A 10020-nucleotide genomic window follows, 5' to 3' on the forward strand; every position below is an offset into this window, starting at 1 on the left:
AGATGCACATATGAATTCACCGAGCATGGCAGCACACACAGGACAGATGCACACGTGAGCTCACCAAACATGGCAGCACGCACAGGACAGATGCACACATGAGCTCACTGTGCAGGGCAGCATGCACAGAACAGATGCACATGTAAGCTCATCGAGCATGGCAGCATGCACAGGACAGATGCACATGTGAGCTCACCGTGCAGGGCAGGACGCACAGGACAGATGCACACGTGAGCTCACTGTGCATGGCAGCATGCACAGTCCCTGCACAGGTTCAAGCCAGATGGGGTACCAGCACAGAGAAGGGGAAGTGGACACAGAGTGCTATCCTTAACCAAGAAGCTATTTATAAATGATACCCACTGGCTAAGGGACAGTCAATTTTCTCTAATGGAGTGTCACTGGGAAGGTATATTGATCACAGTCCAGGTCAGGCCTCCATGTCCAGGAGTGGATGGACAATACAAAAAGAATTCTGTGTTTTATTTTAACTTTTTGTTTCATTTTGCTTTGTTTTGTTTGAGAGAGGAAGGGGGACATAGAATTAGCTGGGTAGGGAGATTCTGGGAGAGTTGGGGGAGGGGAAAGAACAAGATCAAAATATATTGAATAAAAAATTTTTAAATAAAAAAAACAATAGTTTTAGGGGCTAGAGTATAGCTCAGTGGTAGACCATTGGCCCTACATAATCAATGCCCTGGGTTTGATTTTTCCATGCTGAGATGGGGAAGGGGAAGGCAGAATGCAAGGGAAGGAAGAAAGGACGGAGGAAAAGGAGAGAGAGGTGGGGGTGTTAGAGTGGATCCTTTCCCTATTGACACATTTAAGTAACTCATAAAAGCATGGAGGACATCTGCCACGTCCATCAAGAAGGGTGGAAAAATGAACTTGAGGGATGGAGGGCAGCAAGAGTGAAGGACCAGGAGCCCTCCTCCCAGGGCGCCTCTCAGTCAATTCCTCATTCCCACGAGGTGTACACAACTTCATACTGAACTCTGCTATCTTCTGAGACTCTAAGACATCCCCTCTTCTTTATTCTCTCAGCTACCCCAAGAAGTAGACAGATCAGACTCAAATTCCTATTTGATCACAAGTGACCTTAGACAAGTTACGGAATGTGTTAGGCTCGGTGTCCTCAGCTCTAACATACGTTTTACAAATAACATATATAAAACCAGAGAGGCCGAGGATCTTGACTGACCTCATACAGCCTGGAATTGGCAGGATCAAGAAGAGAACTAGAGTTTCTCCTCTCAGCCTAGATGGTCCATGGGCTCCCCTCATGAAAACTCTTTTTTTTAGAAGGATGAATCATCTGGTTGCCTTAGGAAGAATGCTTTGAAAAGCCAAGGCCATTTTATTCTCCCCGCCCCCCATGTCTGAAAACACTAGAAAAATACAAGACAGATAATGCTTCGCGCCTCAAGTTAAGGGTTATCACTCCCAGTATCAAGGACTCTCTAAAGCCAGAGCTGTCAGAAGTAGGAACCAGTCAGTTCAGAGGGAAGACCAGGTCCCTGGCCTGCTTTTTTTCTATTTTTGTTCTTTGTATAGCAGAGTGTCCCCTCTAGTGGCTTTGGTGAAAATAGCCTATATAAACAGATTATAGTTTCAGCACCTAACAAGGCAGAGAGCTCAGGGCTCTGGGTTTCTCTTCCCTGATGAGAACCTGAGGTTCTCAAGCGGAGGTGATTTTATTCCCCATGAATTGTTTGACAACATTTGGAGACCCATCAGGTCAGTGATGCTGGTGTGAGGGAACCCTGGGCAGGAGATGATGTGCCCTGCCTGAGACTTGTGGTTTCTTCCTAGCTTGTGAAGGCTCAGACTGAGCATGCAATTTCTTTTTATTAACTCTTACAAATAGTGGGGCAGTGATGGTGCACACTTTTAATCCAAGTACAAAGGAGGCAGAGGCAGGCCGATCTCTGAGTTTGATGCCAGCCTGGTCTACAGAGGGAGTTCCAGGATAGCCAGTACTACACAGAGAAAATCTGTCTTAAAAACCCAAAACCAAACCAAAACAAACAACAAAAAGCTCTTACAAACTTGCATTAGAATTATTAAAAATCCATAAGTAATACAGTAATACATACTGTCAAATAAAAACAAAATAATAAAAGAACTATTTTCTCATCCCTTTTCATAATCCATGTTAGCCTCCTTGAGAGTTTGTTACATTGAACTATATTAAAATGCCACCTGAAGACTACTTTGACCAAAATAGCAACTTCCTTTGGCTAAGATGTCCACCCTTTCCCTGTGCACACACTGTGAGATGTCCACCCTTTCCCTGTGCACATGCTGTAAGAAAGATGTCCACCCTTTCCCTGTGCACACGCTGTAAGATGTCCACCCTTTCTCTGTGCACATGCTGTAAGATGTCCACCCTTTCTCTGTGCACACGCTTTAAGATGTCCACCCTTTCCCTGTGCACACGCTGTAAGATGTCCACCCTGTCCCTGTGCACAGACCGAAACAATGTCGATGCGCATGCACGGGAGTCTTTAGCTGCTTACAATACTTAAATGTTACCGAGTGGAATATCCCTTCAGATAGAAGACAAGGTCTTTCCATGTCTCCACATCACTGGGCTGCTCAGCCCTGTGGAGTTAAGATAATCCACAACAGGCATTAGAGACATGGAGTTGAAGTCCATGCCTGGGATTTCCTTACTATGTGGAAAGCTTGGCTCAGGATTTTAACTTACGGTAGCTAGTTCTAACTAGAAATGAATAACATTATTTTGTTGTTACTTTTATTATTTTATGATAACAGCTGAGTGACTGGTGGCTCATCCACTTGGGAGGCAGGAGAATTGCTACAATTACAAGGCCAGTCTGGCTACATAATGAGTTTCGGGGTAGCATGGGCTACTGAGAGAAACTTATCTTGAAAAAAAAAAAACTTCATAAAGAAAAGAACAGAAAAAAGCGACTCAGTTTTTAAGAAAAAATCTAATATTGTCTTGCTATTGACTGGAGGGATAAAATTTGTGGCAAATTTATATAAAAACTGAAATAAAGAATTTAATTTGTTTTTATTTCTTTTATGTATATGGGTATTTTTGTTTGCATGTATGTCCATGTACCACACATGCCTGGTGCTTGTTGAGGTCAGAAGATCCTGCTGAGATATGTGTGAGCCACAGTGTGGGTGCTGAGAATTGAACCTAGATTCTGTAGAAAAGTGGCCAATGTTCTTAACCACTAAGCCACCTCCTTGGTTCATAAAAATATTTTAATGGGTCAGGTGGTGGTGGTGCACGCCTTTAATCCCAGCGCTTGGGAGACAGAGTCAGGCCAGTCTCTGTAGGTTTGAGGCCAGCCTGGTTTACAAGAGCAAGTTCCAGGAGAGAAAAACATATGTGTATATTAATGAACAAGACTGATATTTAATAATGCTTGGTATGGCAGATCACATGTCATTAAAAGTTACAACTGATGAGCAAAAAAATTCTTTTCCTATTAAAACAATCTTCAGTGAATATCCTTTCATATTTTAATTTCTGTTGAATACATTGTCCAAAGTTTTTATTAATACACTATCAAGTGAGGCTGATAGCTGATAGTTTTTATTTTATATATTTTAAATTTTAATAGATGATTTCCCCCAAAGCTGAAATAAGTCATATTTTATTCCACATGGCAATATCTGAGTCAAAGTCTTTTCTTAGATGTTATTGGATATTATCTGACTAGTCATATGTCTAGTACTTTAGACCACAGACTCTGAAGCCAAACTCTCTGAAGTTGGATCTGTTGCCTGGTTACGTTTCTCATGGCTGAGAGTTTCAGCGCTTCTCACACCTGCCTAGTGGAGATCATTGAAGCCCCGCCCAGGAGAGCTGCTCTGATTTCAGGGACACGGGAGAAAAGTGCCTGGATGGTGAAGCCCTCGCTATGAGTTCATGTCACAGGAGAGCTTGAACCGGAAGCACTAACCATGTGTTAGGTCAGGTGAGCTTGAACAGCTTTATTTTTTGTTGTTGTAAGTTTAGAGGTCATTTGAATGTCTTCTTTGTGAACGTTTGCTCCTTATCCTTTGACTATTCTTTCATGGGCTTGTTTGTCTTTTATCAGTTTGTAGGTTCGTTTTAACACCAAGCAGGTTTGGTTGCATGTAAGATATCGATTGCAAGGGACTGGGAGATGGCTCAGTGGTTAAGAGCGCTGCCTCCTTTTCCAAAAGACTCTGGTTCAAGTCCCAGCAACCACATGGCAGCACTCAACCTGTAACTCCAGTTCTGGAGGATCCAACACCTTCCTCAAACCTCCCTGGTCACTAGGAAACGGGGGAGGGTGCACAGATGTACACACTGGCAAAACACCCATACGTACATAAGATACTGATTGCAAACATTCGCTCTGTGCACTCTGTCATTAGTCTTTTGACTGTAAGTGTAGTACTTTCAAACGACCCACATACCAAGTTTGTGTGTAGTCATTTCACATTGTAAATTCTAGGTTTCATCCCTTTGGCCTTTCATGTTAATTTGGAAATGAATTTTTATTCATTGTGTTTATTTTGTTTCACTTATTTACACTTTATGCTGATGACTGATGCTAGTGAGACCAGAACCCACATGCATGTGTCTGAGTAAGTTTACTTCCTGCAAAGCATCCCTCATTGGTCCTGGTGCCAAACTGCTCTCCCGGGCTTGGTTCTAAGGGTTCCCATGCTTCTGTCATCCATTCCCTGTCTCCTCATCTGTGAACGCATGGCATCTTCTCCTCGGTTACTGTGGCAGTGGAAGGTTACTGGTGACACTATAAAACACACACTATCATGCTTTTCTTGGCCTTTGTTCTCTTGTCTTCACTGTGACATTTGACTCCACTCATAATGCCCGTCTTCAGGAAAGGGTGCCTTTCCCGGGCTAAAGAGATTTAGTCCTATGCAACAAATGGTATTTTGTGCCCAGCCTCCTTTCTTTCTTGCTGGAAGAGCTCACAACTTCATAGCAACTGCCAATGGCAGAGATGCATGCACCGCCTAATCCTGTCCTTCAGCTGAGGCAGGGAAGTGCATTGTGGTCCAGAGAACAGTAGCACACAATAGGTAGGTAGGTTACACAGGGAAAACATCCTTCTCTTCAGCTGCATGCTTCTCTAATCAGTTATATTAAGAGGTGATGCCTTGGCGAGCAACAGCATCTTGCAGCAAAGATGGGGGAGATCTAGGCACAAAAGTCAGTGCACTAAGTCAATGGAGAGAAAGGTTAAGACTTGGGTCCCTGTTAACATCGGTGAGACAGGGTCAGTGTTAGCTAGCCTATCTCCAGACTTCTTGTCAGAGAGACAGGCTGTCTCTGTTATTTAAGCCATTGTGGCCCAGTGTTCTTATTTGCAGCCAAGAGATTCATCATCACTGAGCACGTGTCACCTCACAGCCACTGACTGTCCTCCTCATGGTTCTCATGGGCCTCCCAGCCCATCCCACCATTTGTACCACTCTCTCTGCAGAGCTGGTTTGGAGAATTTTAGCTTGAGCCTTTTGTGATATGCCACACCATACATGATGTACAGAACAGGGACATTTATAGAGAAGATAATAGAATGGTGGCTGCTTAGGGCTAAGTTCTGACTTCAACAATGTGTGCCATGGCCTCTGTAATCCAACAGTAAAAACAGATGTGAGTGTGATGTGCACAAACAGCAGCAGCAGCTCCAGATGTGAGCGTGATGTGCACAAACAGCAGCAGCTCCAGATGTGAGCATGATGTGCACAGACAGCAGCAGCTCCAGATGTGAGCGTGATGTGCACAGACAGCAGCAGCAGCTCCAGATGTGAGCGTGATGTGCACAAACAACAGCAGCAGCAGCTCCAGATGTGAGCGTGATGTGCACAAACAGCATCAGCCGCTCCAGATGTGAGCGTGATGTGCACAAACAGCAGCAGCAGCAGCTCCAGATGTGAGCGCGATGTGCACAGACAGCAGCAGCTCCATCGTGTTTGTTTTCTTTTCTTCGGCTTCTTCTCCCCACCACCTCTTCTCTCTGGAAGATGCTGGTTGTTTCGGTAGGTGATTTGTTGGCAGACTTCCTTCAGTGCCCACTTTCGCATTTTGGTTAGCAAAAATGACAGTCCAGGAAGGTGTTTCTAGAACTCCATTTCTTTCTCTACTTTTCAGAGTGGTTGGAGGAAGGCCCTCTGGTTTGTCTGTGACAGAGATGTAAATGGGAACTGGTGGAGGTCAACCTCATGGCAAAGGGTTCAGAGTCCCCTGAAAAGAGAGAGCATGAGAGTTGGGTTGGAGGTTGAAGGCTTAACTAGGATGTAAAGATAAAGGGAGAGGGAGGAGAGAAAAAAGGCAACTAGGGACAGAGAGTGATGAGGGCAGGAAGAGAGATCTGGGTCTAAACATCCTTGGTAAACAAAGAGATTGGGGGAGGAGCTCTTGCCTAGCTGAAGGAAGCTTTGCTGTGTGTTGCGTTATGGGATGCCCTCACTATGGCCCGTACAATGCTATTTTTCAAGACGCTATGGTCTGGGTGTGTCCCAGCATTCGGGAGGCAGAGGCAGGTGGATCTCTGTGAGTTTGAGGCCAGCCTGATCTACAAGAGCTAGTTCCAGGACAGCTAGGGCTGTTACACAGAGAAACTCTGTCTTGAAGAAAAAAAACTCCCCCCCAAAAAAAAACCAAAAAAAAGAAAGAAAAATAAATAAAACCAATTGTTTCCTGTCTTTCTCCAGAAGTAATCAGAGATTTTTTTCTGGGTGATACCCCCAGACCTGTAAGTAGTGTGCTTAGATGGCATGCATGTGGTAGCTGTATTCACTTTACTGGCACTGGAGTAGAGGGCAGACCAGTTCTTGTCACCAGAGCAAGTGTTTGGATGTGGCTGACACATCCTCAGCACACTGGAGGCTGGAAGGCACCAGAGCAATCTTCCTGATACTTCAAACAAATAGTTGGCTTCAGCTTAAAAATACACTGTAGTTACTTCACTATTGCTGTGACAAAGCCACTTTGACCAGCAAACTTAAAAAAGAAAGCATTTAGTTTGGGACTTAAGAGTTCAGAGGGTGAATCCGTGACCATCATGGTGGTGAGCACAGTAGTAGGCGGGCAGACCTGTGCTGGGGCAATAGCTCAGAGCCGTCACCTTATCCACAAGCGGGGATGGGGCAGAAAGAGCAAGTAAGCTTTTAAAACCTCAAAGCCTATCCCCAATAACATACTTCTGCCACAAGGCCACACCTCCTAATCCTTCCCAAACAGTCCCACCATCTGGGGACCTACAATCCAAATATATGAGCCTATGGGAGTTGTTCTCATTCAAACCACCACAACACTCTTAACCAAGATATCAATTAAACATAATTGATTGAGGTCAAAGAAAATGTACCTATTTTTTTCTTTTTTTTCCTGAAGTTTTCTGAGGACTTAGATCAGCAAATAATAGAAGTAAAACTGGAAAGAGCAAATTGTAGGCTCCTGGAAGCAGTCAGATCTGGAGAAGATACTGAGTCCCAAGAGCACTTACCCAAATTGAGCAGGGGAAGGTCCCGGACGCACGGAGGACTTGGTTCAATGTCTCATTCCATAAACTTGAGGGCTACGGTCATGGTGAAGCTTCTCAGAATGGCAAATGCAGACTGCAGGGAAGGAAGAGTCCAAAGAGCTGTGCAAGAAAGGCCTATGAGACTGGTTCCACACACTACACTCTGCGTTTTCATGGTCACAAAAACTGCTTTGCATGTGTGTATGTGTCCGTGTGCATGTGTGTGTGCCATGTAAAGACCAGAGGAGGAGAGCAGACATCCTGCTCTGTCTTCCCAGCTTGTTCCCTTGAGACAGTGTCGCACACAGAACCTGAAGCTTGCCCGGTTTTTGTTCATGCTGGTGCCAGCAAGCCCCAGGGACCCATCTGTCTGCAGCTCCCTTCCCACCCCTGGACCAGCTCTGGTGTAGAAGGTATGGGAGGCCATGCTCTACTTCGCAAGGCTGCTGGGGATGCAAACTCAGGCTCTCACACTTGTGCAGGAAGCGCTTTATCCACAGAGCCATCTCCCCTGTCCCACATGTGTGCTCTTCACCAGAGGAGTCTCCAGTTGTCAACTTCTTTCTTTATTCCACCCTGTTCTTTAGGATACAGTGCCTTCCTAAGTGTGTCTGAAGATGCTAACTGGAAGTTTCTTCTCTTTCCTGTTTGTACTTTTCCTTTGGTTCATCTTTGTGTTTGTGGTTATATATTTATTTTTACCCATTTTTTATGTTGTTGCCCTTATTCAAATACATAGTCATTTCTGTCGCTTAAAAAAAAGCGTGGTTTTATTTTGTCTTTGAATGTTTTGCCTGTGTTTTTAAGTGCACCACACGTGCACAGTGCCGACACAGGTCTGAAGAGGACCTCAGATCTCCTAGACCTGGAGGTCTAGATGGCTGTGAGCCACCATGTGAGTGCTGAGAATTGAACCTGGGTGCTCTAGAAGAACAACCAATGTTCTTAACCACTGAGTTGTCACTCCAGCACATTTGGTTCTTAACCTTCTTAATGCTGAGACTCTTTAATACAGCTCCTCATGGTGTCGTGACCCCCAACCATAAAATTATTTTTATTGCCACTTCATAACTCTATTTTGATATTGTTATGAATCATAATGTAATTATCTGTTTTTCCAATGGTCTTAGGTGACCCCTGAAAGGATTGTTCAGCCCAACAGGGGTCGCAACCCACAAGTTGAGAACCATTACTCCAGTTCCTTCTGTTGCTTTTATTGCAGGCATTGAATTCTATGTGATTCTAATTCCACGTGATTCTAATTCATCTCCATTTTCTTTCGTACTTGGGTGGGGCATGATGTTTGACAGCTTTCCTGTGTGGTGACTTATCACTGTCTCTCACTTGCTGTGTGAAGCAGACTAACAGCAACAGGTCCTGCCTTAACTTTAACAACAATAGGTCGGGCCTTTGCTGAAAGTTCACTGCCTCCTCTCTTGAGCCTATAAGGTAGCTAAAGGGGCATAAAGCCTGGCCTTTCTCTTTCATTTTGTGTCTGTCTCCTTTCCTTTGGGTCAAATGTCAGAGTCCTGATCTGCTCTGCACGCAAGCATGCCAGTTATTCAAGGAGTGTCTAAAAACACAAGGATGTTCAGCCCTAATTTATTTAACTCTCTTCAGGATAAAGACACAAAGCTAAAACTAAGATATTTCACTATCTGCCTTTGCAGCAGCCTGTTCCAGGCCCTAGGTGCCTGAAAGTCTCCAGTCTGTCCTGAACCTGAAGACACCTTGGATCCCGGGAATGTGAAGCCTTGCGGATCAGCCCATGACAGGACGAGTGGAAGCAATATGTTGCTATGTTGGGAACCGAGGAGCAACCATCTCCTGGGAACTGGCTTGCCCTCTCCAGTGATAAGGCCCTCTCCAGAGTCGCCCTGTAGAATGAAGACCAGGGTGGACCACAGACTGACGGGGGCTGTTCAATGATGCGTGTGCCACACAATGTCTCCTCTACCTAACTAAGCCTACAGCTCCCGTCGGATCCCAGAGGGCTCAGTGCTTCATCTCTGTCTTCCCAAGATTGCTGCATCTGATCAATGCTTCCTTGCTTTTCCATTATTACTTTCCCACTGATTTCCAGGGTTAGTGGACAGCCCTGATTCGTTGGGACTCCTAGAGTCTGATCGCTGGCTACTCTAGACTTCAGTACATGTACTAACGCATAATGCGCTTGTTACAACAGAATGTAACCGTCTGCTGCATTTACTTTTACTTCAGTAGCTAGGTAAAGACCCAGATATTTTATAGGGAGCTCCAAATGCCAGCACACGGAGTCTTATCTTTGAGAGGAGAGCAAGGTGTATGAGGCTCTTCCTTGCCAATCAGGCTGGGTACGCGGCAGTACAGTGAGTCCTGTCTAGCTGCCAGGTGACTGTCAGGAGGCCATTTGCTCCTCTGTTGAGTGTTATTAATCACCACAGATCCAGCTCCATGGCTCACTCAGCGGATGCTTGCAGATCGCCTGGGCTCCCACAGTTTATTGTGAAATGGCTCCTCTGGGTTATAGCCT

Source organism: Arvicola amphibius, chromosome 3 (genome assembly GCF_903992535.2).
Source record: "Arvicola amphibius chromosome 3, mArvAmp1.2, whole genome shotgun sequence".
NCBI lineage: Eukaryota > Metazoa > Chordata > Mammalia > Rodentia > Cricetidae > Arvicola > Arvicola amphibius.